The sequence below is a fragment of the Papio anubis genome, chromosome 4 (assembly GCF_008728515.1).
Source record: "Papio anubis isolate 15944 chromosome 4, Panubis1.0, whole genome shotgun sequence".
Lineage (NCBI taxonomy): Eukaryota > Metazoa > Chordata > Mammalia > Primates > Cercopithecidae > Papio > Papio anubis.
Genome location: NC_044979.1, coordinates 166,297,422 through 166,322,010, shown reverse-complemented (window position 1 = coordinate 166,322,010; position 24,589 = coordinate 166,297,422). Strand labels below are relative to the sequence as shown.

General features: G+C 35.4%; 1 pseudogene across 1 annotated transcript; it reads left to right on the top strand.

The window, feature by feature from the left end:
* Window positions 1-14,911: 14,911 nt before the first annotated feature.
* On the top strand, window positions 14,912-16,733 carry LOC116274599 (annotated as a pseudogene). The gene has a single exon (XR_004183371.1). The product of XR_004183371.1 is annotated as a 60S ribosome subunit biogenesis protein NIP7 homolog pseudogene (transcript).
* Window positions 16,734-24,589: the final 7,856 nt, after the last annotated feature.

Genomic DNA, 24,589 nt, shown 5'->3' with positions numbered 1-24,589 from the left:
CTTTATATATAGAAAACCAGAAAGACCTCACCAGAAATCTCTTAAGGCTAATAAATGAATTAAGTAAACTTGCTGGATACAAAATGAACATACAAACATCAGTAGCATTTCCATATGCTAACAATCAACTATTGAAAACCAAATCAAGAAAATAATCCCAATCACAACAGCTACAAAAATAAAATAAAATACTTAGGAATCAATTTAAACAATTGAAAACAATTAAAATTAATTTAAACAATTTAAGCAAAATATCTTTATATTGAAAACTATAAAATATTGGTATAAAAAACTGTAGAGGACACAAATAAACAGAATGAGATCCCATGGGTCATGGATTGGAAGAAACAATATTGTTAAAATATCCATTCTACCCAAAGCAATTTACAGGTTTAATGCTATCCCTATGAAAATTCTGATGACAGTTTTCATAGAAATAGAGAAAACAATCCTAAAATTCATGAAACCACAAAAGACTCCAAATAGTCCACACAATCTTGAGTAAAAAGAACAAAGTCAGAGGCAACACAGTACCAGATTTCAAAATCTACAAGAAACCTGTGATAATAACAACTGCATAGTATTCACATTAAAACAGACATATAGACTACTGGAATGGAACAGACAGCCCATAATCAAATTAAACACATTCATGGCCAATTGATTTTTGATAAAGATGCCAAGAATCCACAATAGAAAAAAGGACAGTTCTTCAAAAAATGGTGCTGAGAAAACACAAAATCCACATGCAGAAGAAAAAAATTACACCCTAATCTTACACCACACACAAAAAGAAACTATTAAAGTTTTAAAGATTTAAAAGTAAGATCTGAAGTTATAAATCTACTAGAAGAAAACAGGGGAGAAGCTCTGTGACAGGGTCTATGCAATAATTTTTAGAATATGACCCCAGAAGTACAAGCAACAAAAGCAAAATCACACAAAGAAAATCATGACAAACTGCAAAGCTCTTGTACAGCAAGCAAAATAAGCAACAGAGTGAAAATACACTTTTAAAATAGAAGAATATTTTTACAACCCACATATCTCATAAGGATTTGATACCCAAAATATATAAGAAATTCAAACGACTCAATTCTGTAGTACCCCTTTATAATTGAAAATATATAAGAAATTCAAATAACTCAATTCAGTAGTACCCCTTTATAATTGAGGGATATGTTCCAGACCTCAAGTGGATGCCTGAAACTCTGGTTCGTTCTAAGCTGTATATACAACATGTTTTTTTTTCCCCTATACTTACACACATACCTATAATAAGGTTTAATTTATAAATTATCATGGACTGTAAGAGATAAACAACAACTAATAACGAATTGGAATAATAATAACATTATGCCAGCATTATTATATACTCGGAGGCCGTTATTAAGTAAATAAAGTTTACTTGAACACAAGCACTGCAATATCACTACAGTCCATCTGATAACTGACATAGCTACTGAGTGACTAATGAGTGAGTAGCATCTACAGCATGGATATTCTGGATAAAGGGATGATTAATGTTTGAGTGGGACAGAATGAGACAGCATTTGAAACCTATGAATTTTTTGTTTCAGGAATTTATTATTTAATATTTTCAGACCACTGTTGACTGTGGGTGACTGAAATCATGGAAAGCAAACCTGAAGATTAAAAGGAATGAGAAACATAATCTGATGGAGCAGAATAGGCATCTCTCAGTTGAACTCACACAAATGACCAAAGTATATGGAAAAAATGCCTAACATCACTAATAATCATGGAAATGCACATTACAACCACAGTGAGCTATGACCTTATACCTTTTAGAGTGGCTATTATTGAAGACATGAAAAGTGTTGGCTAGAATTCTAAGGAAAGTCCATCCTTCTACCATTGGTGGGGATGTAAACTAGTACAGTCACAATGGAAAACAGTATGTTTCTATAGAAGATTAAATATAAAACATCCTTATAATGTAGTAATCACATTGCTGAGTTTCCATCAAAAAGAATAGAAAATCAGTTTGTTGAAGACACATCAGCACCCCCATGTTCTTTGCAGCATTATTCACAATGTGCAAGATACAGAATCAACTATCAACCTGAGTGTCCATCAGTGAATGAATAGGTAAAGAAAATGTGAACTTTATGCACAATGGAATATTCTTTAGCCTTAAAATGGAGCACCATCATCTGCAACAACATGGATGAACTTGCAAGGCATTATGTCAGGTGAAATAAGCCAGGTTAAAAAAACACAATTATCACAAGATCTCACTTCAATGTGGAATCCAAGAAAATCAAACTCAAAGAAATGAAGGGTACAACGGTGTTAGCCATGAGCTACGGAGTGGGGAAAATGATGAGATGTTGGTCGAATGGTATGAACCTTCAATTGTAAGATAAATAAGTTCCGGACACATAATATAGAGAGTGTTGACTGTAGTTAACAAGACTGTATTGTATAATTAAAATTGGCTAAGATAACAGATTTTAAGTGTTCTCACCACAAAAAGCTGATAAATATGTGAGGTAATGCATATGTTATATAGCTTGATTTAGTCATTCCATGATGTATACATACATCAAAACCTCATGTTGTACACCATAAAGAAATAATTTTTCTGTCAAAGTGTAAGTTTAAAAATGGAAAGAGAGCAAAAGGAGGCAATATCTATTGGCTATCAGTGTGATTCTTATATAATTTTTAGAACATGACCTCATGATTCAGGAAGGTCTCTTTCATAACAACTTGTCTGTACTGAAATCTTCAACTGTAACATAGTCACACTTACAAACAGAGATGGACTTTACTTTTTCATGGCAATCCTATGACTATCTGGGAATGCAGAAATTTACTTTCTTCCTATTTAACACATAGGTATATTCCTGAGGTAGGTTATTAGTCATGTTAATGAATTTTCATGGTTGCTGAGCTGCAAAATATTCTATGAAGCCAAGCTCTGTGATGTACCGTTTCATTGTGTATTTGTACAAAAACATTATTGTATAAAATGCATCAGGCAAGGTGGACTGAGGTCAATCACATGATAATTTTCTGAGGGCATTTGATCATTATTAAAATTTTATCATGAAAATATTAATTTACACACACACACACACACACACACACAGAATCATAGAGTCATTGCTTGGTATTTATGAAAGATTGGTTCCAGAAGCCCTCTAGATACCTAAATGTACAAATGCTCAAATTTCCTATATAATATGGCACAGTATTTTCATATAAACTATGAACTTCCTCCCACATACTTTAATCATCTCTAGATTACTTACGATACAGAATATGCTCTGTGAATATTTGAGTTGTTTTTTATTTGTATCATTTTTAATTGTTGGTTTTTATTTTTGTCATTTTTTCCCCAATAATTTTATCTGTGCTTGAGTGAATTAATGGTTGCAGAATCCCCAGATACAGAGGGATAAAATAAATATAGGTATTTATATACTATATCATCAGGTCTTTAAAAACCCTTGTCCTTTGTTGGGGGGAAGGTAAACTTTTCCTGGAAGACTTTTGACTGCCCTGTTTGGACACATGTGTTCTACGGCCACTCTTAGCTGAAGATGGGTAATTAAAAAAAAAGTTGTGGACTGTGATTGTGCTAGTCAGCCAAGAATGTGTGCCCAAATTTTATAAGTCTTGGGGATCAAGAGGAAAGGACAAAAGGCTGAGCAAGCACAATCTTAGGTAAATTAATATATGTCCTTACATCAACTTTAGTTGGGCAGGTGCACAACTGATGTCTTCACTAAATTTTTTCTTGAAATGTAGAGGTTTAATATACTCCCCTATTCATGTAATGTTATTGTTTGCCCACACATGGGTCTTTCTGTGTTTTAATATTTTGCTAACATAATAATTTATTTATTCTCTTTTTATTTTTGGTTTCCACCTTCATCTCTCATTTATAGCCATATTGCAATTTATCTCATATGCAACCATCCCTATTCATGTTTTCGAAGTCCCAAGAAAGTTGGTTATTTTATTAAATATCTTAAATCTATGTAAATGGTGTTACTTTATATCCTCTGAAGACGTTTTCTCTCTCAGCACTATTTGTGTTGAAAGGCCCATTTATGCTATTATGTGTAGATTTAAACTATTATTTTTAATTTTTGGTTGGTACTCCATGTGGTTAATACACAAGATTTTGTCCATTCAGGATCTCAATGATGCACACTTAATCACACCCAGACTCTTCAGCACAGCATTGGTGCAATGAACATGTCTCCCATGGGCTTCTATGAGAATCAATCCAAAACATGAATTGCTGAGACAAATGATGTGTTTATATTTTATTTTAGTAAGTATCATCAGGTTAATCTCCAGGATGTCTCCACCAGTCCAAACTGCCAAATTGCAGCTTATATGTCCTCAAGCATGTGCCAACATTGTTTTATATCCCCTTTTAATGTTTTTTTTGAGGAGTAAAAAGTTATCTTGCTCTGTTTTAATTTGCATATCTCTGATTGCTAACGGGTTTGAACATTGTCATTTCTTCCAATAAGTGTTAACCTTCGTGGTTTCTCTTCCATATCCTTTGCCCATGTTTTCATTGAGGTTTCTGTCTTTTTCTTTTCTTTTATACACATATTGCCTAGTTTATTTTATTTTATTTTTTTAAATTATTTTTTATTATTATACTTTCGTTCTAGGGTACATGTGCATAACGATGCGGAGTTTGTTACATATGCTTATGCACTTGTGCCATGTTGCTGTGCTGCACCCATCAACTCGTCATACCCATCAACTCGTCATTTACATCGGGTATAACTCCCAGTGCAATCCCTCCCCTCCCCTGCTCCCATGCAGTAGGCCCGGTGTTAGTGATGTTCCCCTTCCGGGTCCAAGTGATCTCATTGTCAGCTCCCACCTATGAGTGAGAACATGCGATTGTTTGGTTTTCTGTTCTTGTGATAGTTTGCTAAGAATGATGGTTTCCAGCTTCATCCATGTCCCTACAAAGGACACAAAACTCATCCTTACATATGGCTATAGTATTCCATGAATTGTATATGTTACCACATTTTCTTAATCCAGTCCTGTCACTGATGGACATTTGGGTTGATTCCAAGTCTTTGCTATTGTGAATAGTGCTGCAATAAACATACGTGTGCATGTCTTTATAGCAGCACATGATTTATCATCCTTTGGGTATATACCCAGTAATGGGATGGCTAGGTCATATGGGTGCATCTAGTTCTGATCCTTGAGGAATCGCCATACTGTTTTCCATAATGGTTGAACTAGTTTACAATCCCACCAACAATGTAAAAGTGTCTCTTCTCACATCCTCTCCAGCACCTGTTGTTTCTGACTTTTTAATGATGTCCATTTCTAACTGGTGTGAGATGGTATCTCTCATTGTGGTTTTGATTTGCATTTCTCTGATGGCCAGTGATGATGAGCATTTTTTTTTTCATGTCTGTTGGCTGTATGAATGTAGTCTTTTTGAAATGTCTGTTCATATCCTTTTAACACTTTTTAGAATGGGGTTGTTTGTTTTTTTTTTTCATATTAAATTTGTTTGAGTTCTTTGTAGGTTCTGGATATTAGCCCTTTGTCAGATGAGTCGATTGCAAAATTTTCCCCAATGTGGGTTGCCTGTTCCTCTGATGGTAGTTTCTTTTGCTGTGCAAGCTCTTTTAGTTTAATGAGATCCCATTTGTCAATTTTTGGCTTTGCTGCTGTTGCTTTTGAACTTGGGCAGCCAAAGTCTTTGCCCATGCCTATGTCCTGAATGAATTTTCACCTAGGTTTTCCTCTAGGGTTTTATGGTATTAGACCCTGTATTTAAGTCTCTAATCCATCTTAGATTAATATTTTCATTATATGGAGTGAGAAGGATCCAGTTTCAGCTTTCTACTTATGGCTGGCAATTTTCCCAGCACCATTTATTAAAATAGAATACTCCCCATTTCTTGTTTTCTCAGGTTTGTCAAGATCAGATGGCTGTAGATGTGTGGTATTATTTCAGGGACTCTGTTCTGTTCCATTGGTCTATATCTCTGTTTTGGTGCAGTACCATGCTGTTTGATTACCAGCAAGCCTTGTAGTATGGTTTGAAGTCAGGTAGTGTGATGCCTCAGCTTTGTTCCACTGACTTGGATTATCTTGGAGATGCAGGCTCTTTTTTGGTTCCATATGAACTTTAAAGCAGTTTTCCAATTCTGTGAAGAAACTCGTTGGTAGCTTGATAGGATGGCATTGAATCTATAAATAACATGGGCAGTATGGCCATTTTCATGATATTGATTTTCCTATCCATGACATGGTATGTTCTTCCATTTGTTTGTGTCCTCTCTTTTACTTCACTGGAGCAGTGGTTTGTAGTTCTCCTTGAAAGGGGTCCTTTACATCCCTTATGAAGTTGGATTCCCTAGGTATTTTATTCTCTTTAAAGCAATTGTGAATGGAAGTTCATTCATGATTTGGCTCATGTTTGTCTGTTATTGGTGTATAAGAATGCTTGTGATTTTTGCACATTAATTTTTGTATCCTGAGACTTTGCTGGGATTTGCTTATCAACAGGAGATTTTGGGCTGAGATTGGTGGGATTTCTAAATATACAATCATGTCATCTGCAAACGGACAATTTGACTTCTTCTTTTCCTAACTGAATACCCTTGATTTCTTTCTCTTGCCTGATTGCCCTAGCCAGAACTTCCAACACTATGTTGAATAGGAGTGGTGAGAGAGGGCATCCCACAATCTTATTACTTGATTTTCAAGGGAATGCTTCCAGTTTTTGCCCATTCAGTATGATGTGGCTGTGGGTTTAATGTGCAATAGCTCTTATTATTTTGAGTCACGTTCCATCAATGCAATTTATTGACGTTTTAGCATGAAGTGCTGTTGAATTTTTGTCAAAAGGCTTTCTGCATCAATGAGATAATCATGGTTCTTGTCTTTGGTTCTGTTTATATGCTGGATTATGTTTGTGATTTGCGAATGTTGAACCAGCCTTGCATCAGGGATGAAGCCCACTTGATCATGGTGGATAAGCTTTTTGATGTGCTGCTGAATCCGGTTTGCCAGTATTTTGTGAGTTTTGCATCGATGTTCATCAGGATATTGATTTCAAAATTCTCTTTCATTGTGTCTCCAGGCTTTGGTATCCAGGATGATGTTGGCCTCCTAGAAATATAGTTAGGAGCATTCCCTCTTTCTATTGATTGGAATAGTTTCAGAAGGAATGGTACCAGCTCCTCCTTGTACCTCTGGTAAAATTCAGCTGTGAATCCATGTGGTCCTGGACTTTTTTTGGTTGGTAGGCTGGTAATTGTGCCTCAATTTCAAACCTGCTAGCTGGTCTATTCAGGGGATTCAACTTCTTCTTCCTGGTTTAGTCTTGCAAAGAGTGTAAGTGTCAGAGAGTATCCATTTTCTTCTAGGTTTTCTAGTTTATTTGCGTAGAGGTGTTTATAGTATTCTCTGATGGTAGTTTGTATTTCTGTGGGATCGGTGAGGTGATATCCCCTTTATCATTTTTATTAAGTCTGTTTGATTCTTCTCTCTTTTCTTCTTTATTAGTCTTGCTAGCGGTCTGTCAATTTGTTGATCTTTTCAAAAAACCAGCTCCTAGATTCATTGATTTTTGGAGGGTTTTGTGTCTCTATCTCCTTCAGTTCTGCTCTGATCTTAGCTTATTTTCTTGCCTGTAGCCTTTTGAATGTCATTCTGCTTCTCTAGTTCTTTTAATTGCGTGTTAGAGTGTCAATTTTATCTTTCCTGCTTTCTCTTGTGGGCATTGGTGTTCTCTAGAATTTCCCTCTACACTGCTTTAAATGTGTCCCAGAGATTCTGGTATGTTGTATCTTTGTTCTCATTGGTTTCAAAGAACATCTTTATTTCTGCCTTCATTTCGTTATGTCTTAGTAGTCATTCCAGGAACAGATTGTTCAGTTTCCATGTAGTTGAGCGGTTTGATTGAGTTTCTTAGTCCTGAGTTCTGGTTGATTGCACTGTGCTCTGAGAGACAGTTTGTTACAATTTCTGTTCTTGTACATTTGCTGAGGAGTGCTTTACTTCCAGTGTGGTCAATTTGGAATAGAGTCGTGTGCTGAGAAAAGATCTATATTCTGTTAATTTGGGGTGGAGGTTCTATAGATGTCTATTAGGTCTGTTTGCAGAGATGAGTTTAATTCCCTGGATATCCTTGTTCACTTTCTGTCTCGTTGATCTGTCTAATGTTATTTGGTGGGTGTTGGGGGCTCCCATTATTGTGTATGGGAGTCTAAGTCTCTTTGTAAAGTCTCTAAGGACTTGCTTTATGAATCTAGGTGCTCCTGTATTGGGTGCATATATATATTTAGGATAGTTAGCTCTTCCTGTTGAATTGATCCTTTTACCATTATGTAATGGCCTTCTTTGTCTCTCTTTTGATCTTTGATGGTTTAAAGTCTGTTTTATCAGAGACTAATTATTGCAACCCTGCTTTTGTTCATTTGTAGCAGTAATCTTCCTCCATCCACTTTATTTTGAGCCTATGTATGTCTCTGCATGTGAGATGGGTCTCCTGAATACAGCAGACTGATGGGTCTTGATTCTTTATCCATTTGCCAGTCTGTGTCTTTTAATTGGAGCATTTGGTCATTTACACATTTAAAGGTTAATATTGTTATGTGTGAACTTGATCCCTGCCATTATGATATTAACTGGTTATTTTAACTCATTAGTTGATGCAGTTTCTTCCCTAGCCTAAATGGTCTTTTACATTTTGGCATGTTTTCACAATGGCTGGTACCAGTTGTTTGCTTTCCATGTTTAGTGCTTGCTGGGTCTGTAAGGCAGGGGCTAGTGGTGACAAAATCTCTAAGCATTTGCTTTATCTGTAAAGGATTTTATTTCTCCTTCACTTATGAAACTTAGTTTGGCTGGATATGAAATTCTGGGTTTAAATTCTTTCTTTAGAATGTTGAATATTGGCCCCACTCTCTTCTGGCAGCATTTCTGCCGAGATCTGCTGTGAGTCCTGATGGGCTTCCCTTTGTGGGTAACCCGACCTTTCTCTCTGGCTGCCCTTAAGATTTTGTTTCAACTTTGGTGAATCTGGCAATTATGTGTCTTGGGTTGCTCTTCTCGGGGTATCTTTGTGGCGTTCTCTGTATTTCCTGGATTTGAATGTTGGCCTGCCCTACTAGGTTGGGGAAGTTCTCTGGATGATATCCTGAAGAGTGTTTTTCAACTTGGTTCCATTTTCCCCCTGCTTTCAGGCACCCCAATCAGATGTAGGTTGGTCTTTTACATAATCCTACTTCTTGCAGGCTTTGTTCATTTCTTTTCTTCTTTCTTTTGGTTTCTCTTCTACGCTTCATTTCGTTCATTTTGATCCTCAATGTTGATACTCTTTCTTCCAGTTGATCAGTCGGTTACTGAAGCTTGTGCATTTGTCCACGTATTTCTCGATGTCATGGTTTTCATCTCTTTCATTTTAAGTTTATGACCTTCTCTGCATTATTACTCTAGCCATCAATTCTTCCACTTTTTTTCCAAGATTTTTGGTTTCTTTTAAACAGATGCGTAATTCCTCCTTTAGCTCTGAAGTTTGATGGACTGAAGCCTTCTTCCTCTCATCTCATCAAGTCATTCTCAGTCCAGCTTTGATCGTTGCTGGCTGACGAGCCTGCGGCTCCTTTGCGGGGAGATCAGCTCTTATTTTTGAATTTCCAGCTTTTCTGCCTGCTTTCCCCATCTTTGTGGTTTTATCTGCCTCTGGTCTTTGATGATGATGGTGATGTACTGATGGGGTTTTGAATTGTAGGTGTGCTTCTGTTTGTTGATAGTTTCCTTCTAACAGTCAGGACCCTCAACAACAAGTCTGTTGGAGATTGCTTGAGGTCCACGCTCCAGACCCTGTTTGCCTGGGTGGTCAGCTTGGCAGAAGCCACTGAAAGATAGAATATTGCTGAACAGCAGGTGTACCTGTCTGATTCTTGCTTTAGGCTTCCTCTCAGAGTGTACTCTGTGAGTTGTGGGATGTCAGACTGCCCCTAGTGGGATGTCTCCCAGTTAGGCTACTCAGGGGTCGAAGGACCCACTTGAGCAGAGCAGTCTATCTCAGATCTCAGCCTCCATTGTTGGGAGATCCACTGCTCTCTTCAAAGCTGTCAGACAGAAAGGCGTTTCGTCTGCTGAAGTTTTCTGCTGCTTTTGGCTTTTGTTGTTTACTGTAGCTGTCCCCAGGTTGGAGTCTACAGAGACAGGCAGGTTTCCTTGAGCTGCTGTGAGTCCACCCAGTTCGAGCTTCCCAGCGGCTTTGTTTACCTGCGCTCAGCAATGGCGAGCCCTCCCCCAACCTCGCTGCTGCCTTGCCTTGAGATGCTTGAACTGCTGTGTGCCTAGCAATGGGGGCTCGTGGAAGTGGGACCCTCCCCAGGCCAGTTGTGGATAATCTCCTGGTGTGCCTGTTGCTTAAAAGCTTGGTACTGGGGTGGGAATTACCCGATTTTCCAGGTGTGTTGTGTCTCCAGTTCCCTGGCTACTAAGGAAGGATTCCCTTCCCCTTGTGCTTCCCAGGTGAGGCCAATGCCTCCAGCCCTGCTTCAGCTGGTGGGGCTGCAGCAGCTGACCAGCACCGATTGTCCGGCACTCCCTAGTGAGATGACCAGTACCTCCGTTTGAAAATGAAGTACCGGTCTTCTGTGTCACTGCTTTGGGAGTTGGAGACTGGAGCAGTTCTATTGACCATCTCTTGCTCCCGGTTTCTGTCTTTTTCCTATTGATTTGTAGGAGTTCACTGTATATTCTTGATCAATTTCTTTGTCATTGTTAGACACTGCAAATATCTCCAAAACTGTCATTTATTTTTGCTCATATTGTGCGTAATTGAACAAACCTTTTAAATCTATGATTTATTTTTTGAGAAGATCTACCTTATTTTTATGTCAAAGATATGCTACATTTACTTTTATTATTTTTGAAGTTTTACACTTCACACTTACATCATTAATCCAGCTGGAGCCTACCTTTACATGTGGTGCTCTCATTTCCCTTTTCACCGTATTGAGCCAGCTTCTCTAACACCACGTACTAAACCCTTTGTCATTGGTTGGTGGTGCCACCTCTATTCTGTGTTATTACAGGTGCGTGAGTTTATCTCTGTTTCATGCTTGTTTTACATTTATGTTGTTTGGCATTTTTCGAAGACTTCTTGTGTGTGTGTGAGACAGAAAATTAGGTTTATTCTGCTTTGTGTTTCCACTGAAGACCACAAGATTCAATGGGTAGAATCTAAAGACAAATACATTTTACAAGATAAATTGTTTTCTCTGCGAAACCTCATGTTTATGAAAGAAAATGCAAAGATTAGCATTTTTGCTCATTAGCATGGTGGTACACACCTGTAGTCCCGGCTATTCAGGAGGCTGAGGTGGTTGGATCACCTGAGCCTGGGAGGTTGAGGTTAAAAGCAGCGAGCCATGATCGCACCACTGCATACTAGCCTGGGCGATAGAGTGAGATCCTGTCTCAGAAAAAAAAAAAAAAAGAAAGCAAAAAACAAACTTTTTTTGAAGGTTGGAATAGTGTGAAAATGGAATAGGCCATCTTGTAAACATTTCTATCCTGAAGTTGTTGAAGAATTTGCATCTTCAGTTACTAGAAAAGTCTGAGTAAATATGTGCATTCAAAACTTGGGCTTAATTAATTCATTCACATTGTTCACTTCTACTTTGTAATTTAGTGATTCTGTAATAAAAAATAATTGAAGGTTGGGTCAGGGCAACATGAATAACAATAATGTGACTCAAAAAGTCAGAAAAAATCATGTCTGATTCTATTGTAGAGTTAGGAAGGAGTATATCCCATTCAAAGTGAGCTTTGAAGCATGTACCTACTGTTAGAGTCAGAATTTCTGGATTTCTGGGGTCTGTACAGAAGATGTGACTCAAAGCAGGGAAAAGAGGAACAAGATCAGTAAAGCCGTTGCAGAGGAACTCATAAATGTGTTCAGGGATTAATGCTATAATGAATATGGTCTGTTTCAGTTCTTGAAGGGATATAGCGACCTACTCACAGTGGGATGCTGAGAGATTACGAGATATAATATGGTAATAGTTCAGTTGCCCTGGGAAACAGTCATCTCATTCTGGTAACTCTTCAAGGACAGTTGAGGTGCTGATCATTTGCCAGGATTATGTATTGAATGGCATATTTCTTTGCAACTTATTCCTTTTGTTACTTTGGTTTAGTAACACAATTGCTCCTTAAAACTCAGTTTTCTTACATATAATGTGGATAAAATATCTTCTCAAAGTTTTTGGGAGGTTCACATTTCATAATATTTCCAAAGGCAATTTGCATAATGTGAATTTTTGTAGGAACTCTTCATTATAATGAATTTCTTTGCTCTCTGGGAGGCTGCAAAGGGAAAGCAGTAATCAGAGTTTAAAGAGACTAATTAATACATTTATGCACAGGACTCTAAGACATATTCCCTGTAATTAGTGGTAGATGTTCTATAATTAACATTTATATTTTCTTAAATCTCCAGATGTAACATCTAAAATTGTGAATATAAGCAAAATAGTCATACTCTTCAATATGACCTTTTTTCCTATGATACTAGTCTTTTCAGTGATATCAAAATTTGAAATAAGGATCTCAATTGTTTTCCATTTAAAATCATAGAATGCTTTCCAACAGAATGTTTTCAAGTAGTAGATACACACTTTCCATAATTGTGGAATTGAATATACATTATGATTATAAGTCCAGTGAATTGATGCAGTGGTCTCAGCAATAATTTAGTATATCAAATGCTTTCATCACATTGCAGTTAGTTTAACATTAAGATAATTTTCTCAGGATTTGTATTTGTTTTCTTCATTAATGTTCAATTAATAGGAATTGAGCAAATGATTGGGGTACATATTATCACACACATTTTTAGTTGATGCTCAATTAGTTGAAGAATGTTTTTTATGTTTATTCAGTTTATAAATGGTGGAGCTAGGATTCTGACCCAGTTCTCTCTAATTTCAGAAGATTTTCCACTTTATAAACACTTGTAGGCTGGGAGTGATGGCTCACGCCTGTAATCCCAACACTTTGGGAGGCAAAGGCGGGTGGATCACCTGAGGTCAGGAGTTTGAGACCAGACTGACCAACATGATGAAACCCTGTCTCTACTGAAAATACAAAAATTAGCTGGGCGTGGTGGCGGGTGCCTGTAATCCCAGCTAGTTGGGAGGCTGAGGAGGAAGATTGCTTGAACCTGGGAGGTGGAAATTGCAGTGAGCCGAGATGGCGCCACTGCACTCCAGCCTGGGCAAAAAAGTGAAACTCCATTCCTCCCCCCGCCAAAAAAATTGTAAATTAGTCTGAGAGTGAGAAATGTAGTGTAGTTTTTAAAGATGCAAAGACTAGTGGCTATCAGAAACTTGATTACAGACGAGCTGTAGAAAGTTGCCTGGGATCCACAGTGAGAAGCTGGGATAGCACTTCAGTCACTATATTTTGTAGGGGAAGTAACCATAGTTAATGGGACTAAAAAGAACCTAAAAGTTTTTATAGTAACTAAAAATGCTATGAAAAATCGTAACATATTTAAGTTTAGTTTTGAATTAAAATTTTCTAGAAAGACGTTAAATCCTGAAAGTAGAACAACCAATTTAGGAAAACTAATTTTTGCAATCTTGGCATGAGGCAAGGGAAATGAATTTTCATTGGGAAATAATTGTAACCAAAACGAAAGAAGGCTTCAAAATAGAAAAAACAAAACAAAACAGTATTCCTTAAATATTTTCAATATTCTAATTGTGGCAAATGCTGACAAGCAAGGATTTGAAAATAAGTCTGAAAATTACTACTTGGGATATTCTGAAGATAGGAGAATCAGTACCAGTAATCAGAATGTTAAATTTACTCTAAGATCAAGAGATATAAAACGCAACTGGGATGTAAATCAATGTAATTAGACATTGAAACGCTATTACAAATTTATCATGAAAATTTGTCATTGAGGACATGTTTCGAGATGAGTAAATTTCTACTGCAGAAATGCACACATTTTTCTAAGATTAATATTATATGACAAACAAAACTCAGATATCCTTGATTAAAGTGAAAATCTTCATAAGAGCAATAGCTGTTTTCTGAAAATTGATATGTTCCTCCTTTTTCAAAATTCTGAAGGTTATAAGTGACATGTAAGCTTCAACTATGGCTCAGATTGCATATTTAGGTGAGAAAAAGTCTTTGATAGAGTTAAATAATTCTTACCTTGAAATATTTGAAATAAAATACAATAGAAGAAAATTGTTTAAATATAATAAAGGATTTTAACCAAATAGCAAAAGCAGCCTGTTTTTATCTACTTCAGCCAAATAATAAAGCAATTTTAGTTATTATTAAGAAGCAGACAGGGTTAGCAGCTGCCAACATCATTATCAAGTGCAAAGAGAGAAGAAAATAACAGGAAAAAAATTGGAAAAAAGAAATAATCTTTTTGATGATTATATCTTTATATGCAAAGAAAACTGGAGCTACTAAAGTAAAACAAAAATACTAAAATTAATCAGAAAATTTGTAAGATGTATGAGCACCAGAAAAATAGGTTTAAAAAGATTTTCTGCTTACCTACATTTAGAAATGGAGATGATTTTGATAATGTGCTATAACTACACAATGCTCAGGAAAAGCTAAAAAGAAAGTTTCAAAGACTTACTCAATTTGCACAATACTATAATAGAATATCTTATGAAAGAAAAAAAAAGAGCTGAAGAAATGGAAATGCAGATTTCATCTTGACTGGAAAGATCTATCATAAAATTTAAATCTCCTAAATTGATATGTAAATTAAGACATCTACTGGATTCTTTATTCAATAAAATTATTCAAAATGTACATAGAATACATTATCAGGACTCAAGGACTCTCATGAGAAATAAGAATATTGTTTTGGTTTAAGAATATAAAAATAACGAGGATCCGGTGTTCCAACCCACGGAGAAAATGCGGCCTTTGACTGAAGAAGAGACCCGTGTCATGTTTGAGAAGATCGCGAAATATATCGGGGAGAATCTTCAGCTGCTGGTGGACCGGCCCGATGGCACCTACTGTTTCCGTCTGCACAACGACCGGGTGTACTATGTGAGTGAGAAGATTATGAAGCTGGCCGCTAATATCTCCGGGGACAAGCTGGTGTCGCTGGGGACCTGCTTTGGAAAATTCACTAAAACCCACAAGTTTCGGTTGCACGTCACAGCCCTGGATTACCTTGCACCTTATGCCAAGTATAAAGTGTGGATAAAGCCTGGTGCAGAGCAGTCGTTTCTGTATGGGAACCATGTGTTGAAATCTGGTCTGGGTCGAATCACTGAAAATACTTCTCAGTACCAGGGCGTGGTGGTGTACTCCATGGCAGACATCCCTTTGGGTTTTGGGGTGGCAGCAAAATCTACACAAGACTGCAGAAAAGTAGACCCCATGGCGATTGTGGCATTTCATCAGGCAGACGTTGGGGAATATGTGCGGCATGAAGAGACGTTGACTTAAAACGAAGTCATTGCAAGGACAGGCGGCTGTATGGAAGAGCCGAGCTTTGTTTCCTGTGTTTGTGTGGACTCCATCATCATGTTGAATTTTGTCAACACTCTGACCTCTTCAGGGACTTCTTATTTACTGTACTCTCTATCATTGACAAATGCAGGCTGGATTCTTATTATATACAGAGAGAGCTCAAAAATGGGGTTTCAGATCTTTGTGTTTGTGATGAAATAGAATACTCTGTTTCATATTTGAATCAGAGGGCTTCTTGTTCTGAGAAATAGGTTCAAAATCATTGGAACTAGGAATAAGAATAGCTTATTGTTATCTGTGATAACACTTTGTTTTCTAAACTCATGATAAGAACACAGGGATTGTCTTTTTTATTAATATGCAAGATAGATATTTCCATAACAGAATAATAAACCACATGTGGGGTTTTAAAAATGAAATTTGTCTAAAATAATAAGAGCAATTCAGCTGTTTTTCTATACGGTAATTGGTGTGTGGTATGGAAGAAAAATGTATTCAAACCCCACTACTGCCACCTACCAGCTGTATGGCCTTAAATGAGTCATTCAGCTTTAATAAGATTCGTTTTCTTCTGTTTAAAAAGATACAAAACTTAAAAAATAGCTTTGGCCATCTACCTGAGAATTAGAAATTCTGATTTTTGGAATTAGAAATCATGATTGTAGGCTGGGCACAGTGGCTCACGCCTGTAATCCCAGCACTTTGGGAGGCCAAGGCGGATGGATCACTTGAGGTCAGGAGTTTGAGACCAGCCTGGCCAACATGGTGAAACCCCATCTCTACTAAATATAAAAAAATTAGCCAGGTGTGGTGGCACATGGCTGTGGTCCTAGCTACTTGGGAGGCTGAGGCAGGAGAATGGCTTGAACCGGGGAAGCAGAGGTTGCAGTGAGCCGAGATGGTGCCATCGCATTCCAGCCTGGGTGACGGAGTGAGACTCCGTCTGATTGTAAAGCATCTAGTACGGTGTACAGTGCCTGGGAAATGATAGGTGTGGAATAAATGGTAAGAATTATTTTTATATTTTTTATATTATGTATTCCTGTTATTAAGTGTAGAGTTTTATGAGTATAATTTGATTATATTACCTTCTTTTTTACAAGCTGTTTTCTCAGTATTTTTCTTGGATGGGATGATCCTAAGCTGGAATTTTTTTTCATCACTATGATTTTATAAAACATAATTTTTTCTATGAACCTTTACTTACTTGACTGGATTGAACTAAAAGCACTGATCAAAGACCGCGACATAAAAATTCAGTCCCTTTGTCCTCCCCGTGCCTCCCAAAGTTATTTTAAGATCGTTAGAATATTTCTTTAGTAACATTTTATAGACAAAAAATGTAAAGACTTCCTGTATTGCAAAACCAAACTATTTCTTTAATGAATATACTGCTTATTTTAAGTTCCAAAGGTGAAGTCTTTAAGAATAAAACATTACCGACTCCTGCTTTTATAAAAAAAAAAAAAAAAAAAAAAAAAAGAATATAAAAATAAAAATGAATATAAACAATATTTTAGAAATACATCTGAGTATTTTTGAGAATATAAGGTAAACTTTATAGTACAATACAACATGGTGAAAAACAATTATTTGAGAAATAATGCCAATACAACTGACCTTCCATCTAGAAAACAATAAAAGTGGATCTTCAGTTAAACTATCTGTAAAAAATATTGCAGAAAGATTAACAGTTTAAATATAAAAAGTGAAGTGAAAAGATAGACAAAGCAAAATGAAAATAAAAAAAGCCCTCTGCAAAAAAAAGAAAACCAAGGGAGTACACATCCACATCCACACACAACATGCACAGTTACAAATGCACACGCATTATACACACACATGTATATATACACACACACAGTGGAGACCTCCATCATGAACATAAACCTAGTAGCTATGAATGAAAACATAGATCAATGGGGATAATAGAGAAATATTAATGTCTTAGTATATAGAAAGTTATATAACTCAATAGAAAAATAGGCAGATGATTATAAGTTGACATTCTATGTAAGAGAAGTACAATAGACCAAACATATTAAGATATTCAGATCCACTCGTGGTTAGGAAAATTCAAAATAAAATAAACCGTACTATTTTAATTTTATTTATCATCAGACAGGTAACAGTTTTTACAGTTGTTGCTGGCAGGGAGGTGTGGAAACCAACCAGCATGCTTGGGCAGTGCTGGTGAAAGTGGTGCCTCTGGCTCCTGTTGAGTCTGTGGGGAAGGAGTCTTCTCTTGCCGTCCATACAGTTCTAGTTTCTTTGGTTATAGACTATCTAGTGACCTAAGGTGCCATTTGTTTTCATCCCAGATTGTGAATTCCAACACATTCTGTATATTTGACTTCATCTTCTTATATATAGTTTCCTTCTTCGTCCTTGTATGTAAACACTCTTCCTCACAATATAAGTTTGAGAGTCACTTTCAAACATTTTATTGCTAAGTACTTGCATATCAATAAAGAGATTTCAGTTTTTAGAATTTATACTTTATTTTTGGAAGATATTATAAAAACAGACATTCAGAAAAAAACCACTTGTATTTGTTGATTCTCATTGTTGTGATCATGATAATATTCTAAGAATAGGAGCTTAGAATGAGATTTCTAATAAAGTTTCCTTTGTAATAGGAAGTCTGCTTTTTGTATATCTTAGAACATTTATTTGTTGTAATCCAATGAATGATTACCTTTTATAACATAATCGTTTATTGGTTGTAAGTCAATAATAGGTTACCTTTTATAAGCTAATCAACTACAGTATTGCTTATTTGGTTTTAGGTAAAATTAAGCATCCATTCTCAAACATTTCAAAATTTCTGCTTAGTTCTTGACACTTAAAAGTGGACGCACATCTGCACTCACAGTGCATTTTACAGCAGGAGACAGAATATGTTTTGCTCTTTGTTGTGCTTTGATTTTTATACTGGCAGCTTTTGTGGTACGAAATAATGGCTCATAGATAGCTTTAGTGCGGTAGTGAAGAGAGACTGCAGTAGCAATAACATGATTTGAAATATTTGCCCTCAGAAGCCTAGCAAATTGCCTCAAGCAAATATTTCTAAATCTAAGGTCTTTTACAAGCTTCCTGGGTTTTACCATTGATTTTAAAATTCTACTTAGTATAAATTGCATAATTAGTAACAATTTTACATAAGCCAATCAGCCTTTTCCACAAATATATCGATATCTGTATTTTTCCTAAGTCATTTATTTTTAAAATATCTTTGGCATAGTTGGAACTATTTCAATGCACTGAAGGAAAGGAAAAGGAAAAAATTTAGAATAAGATGGTGGTGAAATTGCAGGTTTTAATCCAGATATGAAGATGGAAGGGATTTGGGTATTTTCCAGATTAACAAAAAAGACTTAATGAAAGATAGTAACTTCGAATGAACTTTCACAAAAAGAATTAAAAAAAGACGCAACAGCGTGGGACTGTTGTAAATGTTTTGCAACAATAAAGAAGATTAATATATTACTAAAAACATACACAGAACAATATTTCTGAAAATCATTAACACTAGGAACCAGAAGAAAAATTTAGACTATACTACTTAACACCAAAAAAAAAAAAAAAAAAATTAAGAAGATCAACTCAATACCATATTAAATAAGTCACTATATTGAGATAAGAAAAGGTATGAGAACAAAGATACAACATACCAGAATATCTGGGACACATTTAAAGCAGTGTGTAGAGGGAAATTTATAGCACTAAATGTCCACAAGAGAAAGCAGGAAAGATCTAAAATTGACACCCTAACATCACAGTTAAAAGAACTAGAGAAGCAAGAGCAAACACATTCAAAAGCTAGCAGAAGGCAAGAAATAACCAAGTTCAGAGAAGAACTGAAGGAGATAGAGACACAAAAAACCCTCCAAAAAATCAATGAATCTAGGAGCTGGTTTCTCGAAAAGATCAACAAAACTGATAGACCGCTAGCAAGACTAATAAAGAAGAAAAGAGAGAAGAATCAAATAGACGCAATAAAAAAATGATAAAGGGGATATCACCACCGACCCCACAGAAATACAAACTGCCATCAGAGAATACTATAAACACCTCTACGCAAATAAACTAGAAAACCTAGAAGAAATGGATAATTTCCTGGACACTTACACTTTCCCAAGACTAAACCAGGAAGAAGTTGAATCCCTGAATAGACCAATAGTAGGCTCTGAAATTGAGGCAATAATTAATAGCCTACCAACCAAAATAAGTCCAGGACCACATGGATTCACAGCCGAATTCTACCAGAGGTACAAGGAGGAGTTGGTACCATTCCTTCTGAAACTATTCCAATCAATAGAAAAAGAGGGAATCCTCCCTAACTCATTTTATGAGGCCAACATCATCCTGATACCAAAGCCTAGCAGAGACACAACAACAAAAGGGAATTTTAGACCAATATCCCTGATGAACATCGATGCAAAAATCCTCAATAAAATACCAGCAAACTGAATTCAGCAGCACATCAAAAAGCTTATCCACCATGATCAAGTGGGCTTCACCCTGAGATGCAAGGCTGGTTCAACATATGCAAATCAAAAAACATAATCCAGCATATAAACAGAACCAAAGACAAAAACCACATGATTATCTCAATAGATGCAGAAAAGGCCTTTGACAAAATTCAACAGCACTTCATGCTAAAAACTCTCAATAAATTCGGTATTGATGGAATGTATCTCAAAATCATAAGAGCTATTTATGACAAACCCACAGCCAATATCATACTGAATGGGCAAAAACTGGAAGCATTCCCTTTGAAAACTGCCACAAGACAGGGATGCCCTCTCTCAACACTCCTATTCAACATAGTGTTGGAAGTCCTGGCTAGGGCAATCAGGCAAGAGAAAGAAATAAAGGATATTCAGTTAGGAAAAGAAGACCTCAAATTGTCCCTGTTTGCAGATGACATGATTGTATATTTAGAAAACCCCATCATCTTAGCCCAAAATCTCCTTAAGCTGATAAGCAACTTCAGCAAAGTCTCAGGATACAAAATCAAAGTGCAAAAATCACAAATATTCTTATACACCAGTAACAGACAGAGAGCCAAATCATGAATGAACTCCCATTCACAATAACTTCAAAGAGAATAAAATACCTAGGAATCCAACTTACAAAGTATGCAAAGGATTTCTTCAAGGAGAACTACAAACCACTCCTCAGTGAAATAAAAGAGGACACAAAGAAATGGAAGAACATACCATGCTCATGGATGGGAAGAATCAATATTGTAAAAATGGCCATACTGCCCAAGGTAATTTATAGATTCAATGCCATCCCCATTAAACTACCAATGACTTTCTTCACAGAATTGGAAAGTATAATATTAATATTAAAAAAAGAGAAGGTATTTGTAGAATTAGAAAAGAAAGTGAGGGAAGAAATAATATCAGTAAAAATCTTGAAGTGAAGAAAGAAAGAAAATAATATGAATAAAAATGTATCAGTGATAGAGGATAGACATGAAAAATATAATATTGAATCCAATAAATTGTCATGGTGAACAAAGTGACCAGAAGATGATAGCATCCAATTAGATGTTGTCCAGAAGATGATGGTACTCCAAAATAAGTATAACTGGTATTTTCAATGAAAACAATTGAAAAAAAAAAAAGAAAGGAAAACATTCGATGGTACAGTAGATGAAAATTTTATTAAGTTGAAAAAATTAAATATATTGATAACAAGAGTTGTCAGAGTTCATCAAGATAAATGAAAAGCAGAAACAACAAAGCATATCTTACTGGGATTATTGAACTTCATGAATAAACCGAAACCTACATGGGACTAGGGAGAGTCACCTAAAGAGAACAGTAACAATTCTGTCCTTTTCTTCCATAGCTAGGAAATCAGAAGGAAATAGAATATCAACTACAATATCTTGAGGAAAAGAGTTGCTACATCAAGAATTTTAACCTTACCCCAATATTATTAATAGATTGAGATAACATTAAATTATTTTCAAATATGCAAACCTCCAGGAAGGATTACTAATATAACTTGGAAAATGGAAAAACAAAGCAAGGTAAAACAATTAAAAAACCCCCAAAACTACTTGAAGCTATAATTACTCAACTAAAGGTTGAATAAAACAAATAATTGATAAATAGGAGAGCTTTGGTTCCAAGGGGTAATATTGAATATTAAAACCATTTAAATATACAGTTTAGTATAGATAATTAACATATGTCTAAAACCTAAAGAAATAAATTAAGTGCTAAGAGTAAAAATAATTAGAAAACTAGGAAAATGTTTGATGAATATAACAATAAAAATAAGGTAATTTGGGGATGTTGGAAATAGAAGAAACACAGACTATAAAGCAAAATAGAGAAAATAAAGGACACCAAAAAGAAGGATGTAAAACAAAACTGTTATATTCAGAGACAGAAGTAAGATACAAATATACATGACAAACTTAGCTTTTCAAATAAATACATAAATTGAGTAAATACAAAAGCAAACTACAAATACTATTACATAATTTCTATGAGACACACGTAAAAATAAATCAGAAGTTAAAAATTAAAGGTGAAGATTAGTCATCAAATGGAACAAACATAAAAATGCTTGCAATTTTAATATGAAACTTTAAATAAATGTGACATGTTTAAACAATTACAAAGGTTTATATTTTACTGAAATGTAACTCAACAAGTGACATAGTATTGAAACCTATAAAGTCAAAACCAAAGTAAATATTGTATCTAGAGATATTGGCAGAAAGTCAGTACTAGTGCGAAACTAATTGCCTCCTTTAGTCCTTGAAAGATTATATTGAACAGAGATAAATGAATGGGAAATTAAAAAGATTTCAAGAATATGTAATAAACTCTATCCACTACAGAAAATCTTTTAAGCACTTGTAAGTTTTTTGTTTAATTGAACATGAATATATTCCAAAAGATAGAATTAGTGTAGGTTACAGACACTGGGAACGATATTAGAAAGCTAGAAATAAATAACAGAAGAAAAATAATATTAAAAAATGTGAAAATAAACAATTTTGTAGTCAAAGAAGAAAATAAATTAAAACTTAATAAGTGAGGAGACTGCATATAACAACCTCTGGTATATTGCCAAAGCTGTATTCACAGGAAAGTTATAGAATTAAGCACCTTTATTACATTCTTGTTATATAAGAATAAAAATGGAACAAAAAAGCTATTGAATTTGAAAATTTACAAAAGAAAAAATGAACATAAGAAAGCAGGAGAAAATAATAATTTAAGCTAAAATTAATGAATAGAAAACTGAAAAGCAGTATAAAGTATAATAAATCCAAGAGCTTTTTGTACCTTGGTACAAAATCTAAGTATAAATATAAGTATAAATCTAAGGTATAAATATCTAAGTGGTTTTTCAAAGAAGGAAAAAAACAGCCAAGCACACAAATTAGGGATAAGTAAGAAGACAAAGCCAGCTGACAGAGAAGTCAAAGTTATTGGGTAATACTTTCTATTGATTTATGTTAAAAATGTTAAAATCTGGAAAAATGTATTTTCTCTAGGAAGACCTAAATTGCTGAATGTTGCTAAAATAGATAGGAAATATATGTAGTTTAATATCTATGAAATTCTTGAGGAAATTGTTCAACACCCACCCCTAAAAGCTATCCAGATAGCTTCAAAGACTTCAAGGAAGAGACAATTCTGAAGAGTTTGAGTAATCTATAGATCACAGGAAAATGTAGGAAGGCTTCCAAACTTGTGAAACTGAGCACAAAAATGATACTTTCACTTTGATAATATAGACAAAAATGTAAACTACTATAGAAAACAGCTGTATTTTATATATAGTTACAATTATATTTCAAAAGACCCTTCCCTAAGCAGTGCTCATTCTAAAATTGCTGGGAGAGTGGATGTTGTGAATTCACATGATTACTTTAAAGGAGAGGAAAATTATTCATTCATGTTGCAAAGACATTTTTTAATTGATAAACTTTTAATTAATTTTGGATGTTAGTTAAAACTAATTTTTTTTAATACTTTAATTTCTGGGATACATGTGCAGAATGTGAATGTCTATTGTGTAGATATACATGTGCCATGGTCATTAGCTGCACCCATTGACCCGTCTTGTACAATATACATGTAAAATTTCTCCTAATGCTATCCCTCCCCTAGCCCCCCAGCCCCGACAGGCCCTGGTGTGTGACGTTCCCTCCCTGTGTCCATGTGTTCTCATTGTTAACTCCCTCTTATGAGTGAGAACATGTGGTGTGTGGTTTTCTGTCCTGTGTTAGTTTGCTGAGAATGATGGTTTTCAACTTCATCCATGTCCCTGAAAAGGACATGAACTCATTATTTTTTATGGCTGCATAGTATTCCATGGTGTATATGTGACACATTTTCTTTATCCAGTCTGTCATTGATGGGCATTTGGGTTGGTTTCAAGTCTTTGCTATTTTGAATAGTGCTGCAATACACATACTTGTGCATGTGTCTTTGTAGTAGAATTATTTATAATCGTTTGGATATATACCCAGTAATGGGATTGCTGGATCAAATGGTATTTCTAGTTCTAGATCCTTGAGGAATCACCACACTATCTTCCACAATGGTTGAACTAATCTACACTCCCACCAACAGTGTAAAAGCATTCCTATTTCCCCACATTCTCTCCAGCATCTGTTGTTTCCTGATTTTTTAATGATCACTGTTGTAACTGGCAAGAGGTGGTATCTCACTGTGGTTTTGATTTGCATTTCTCTAATGACCAGTGATGATGAGCTATTTTTCATATGTTTGTTGGCAGCATAAATGTCTTCTTTTGAAAAGTGTCTTTTTATATGCTTCACTCACTTTTTCATGTTTTTTTTCTTGTAAATTTGTTTAAGCTCCTTGTATATTCTGGATATTAGCCTGTTGTCAGATGGATTGAAAAAACTTTCTCCCATTCTGCAGGATGCCTGTTCACTCTGATGATAATTTCTTTTGCTATGCAGAAGCTCTTTAATTTAATTAGATCCCATTTGTCAATTTTGGTTTTTGTGGTCATTGCTTTTGATGTTTTAGTCATGAAGTCTTTG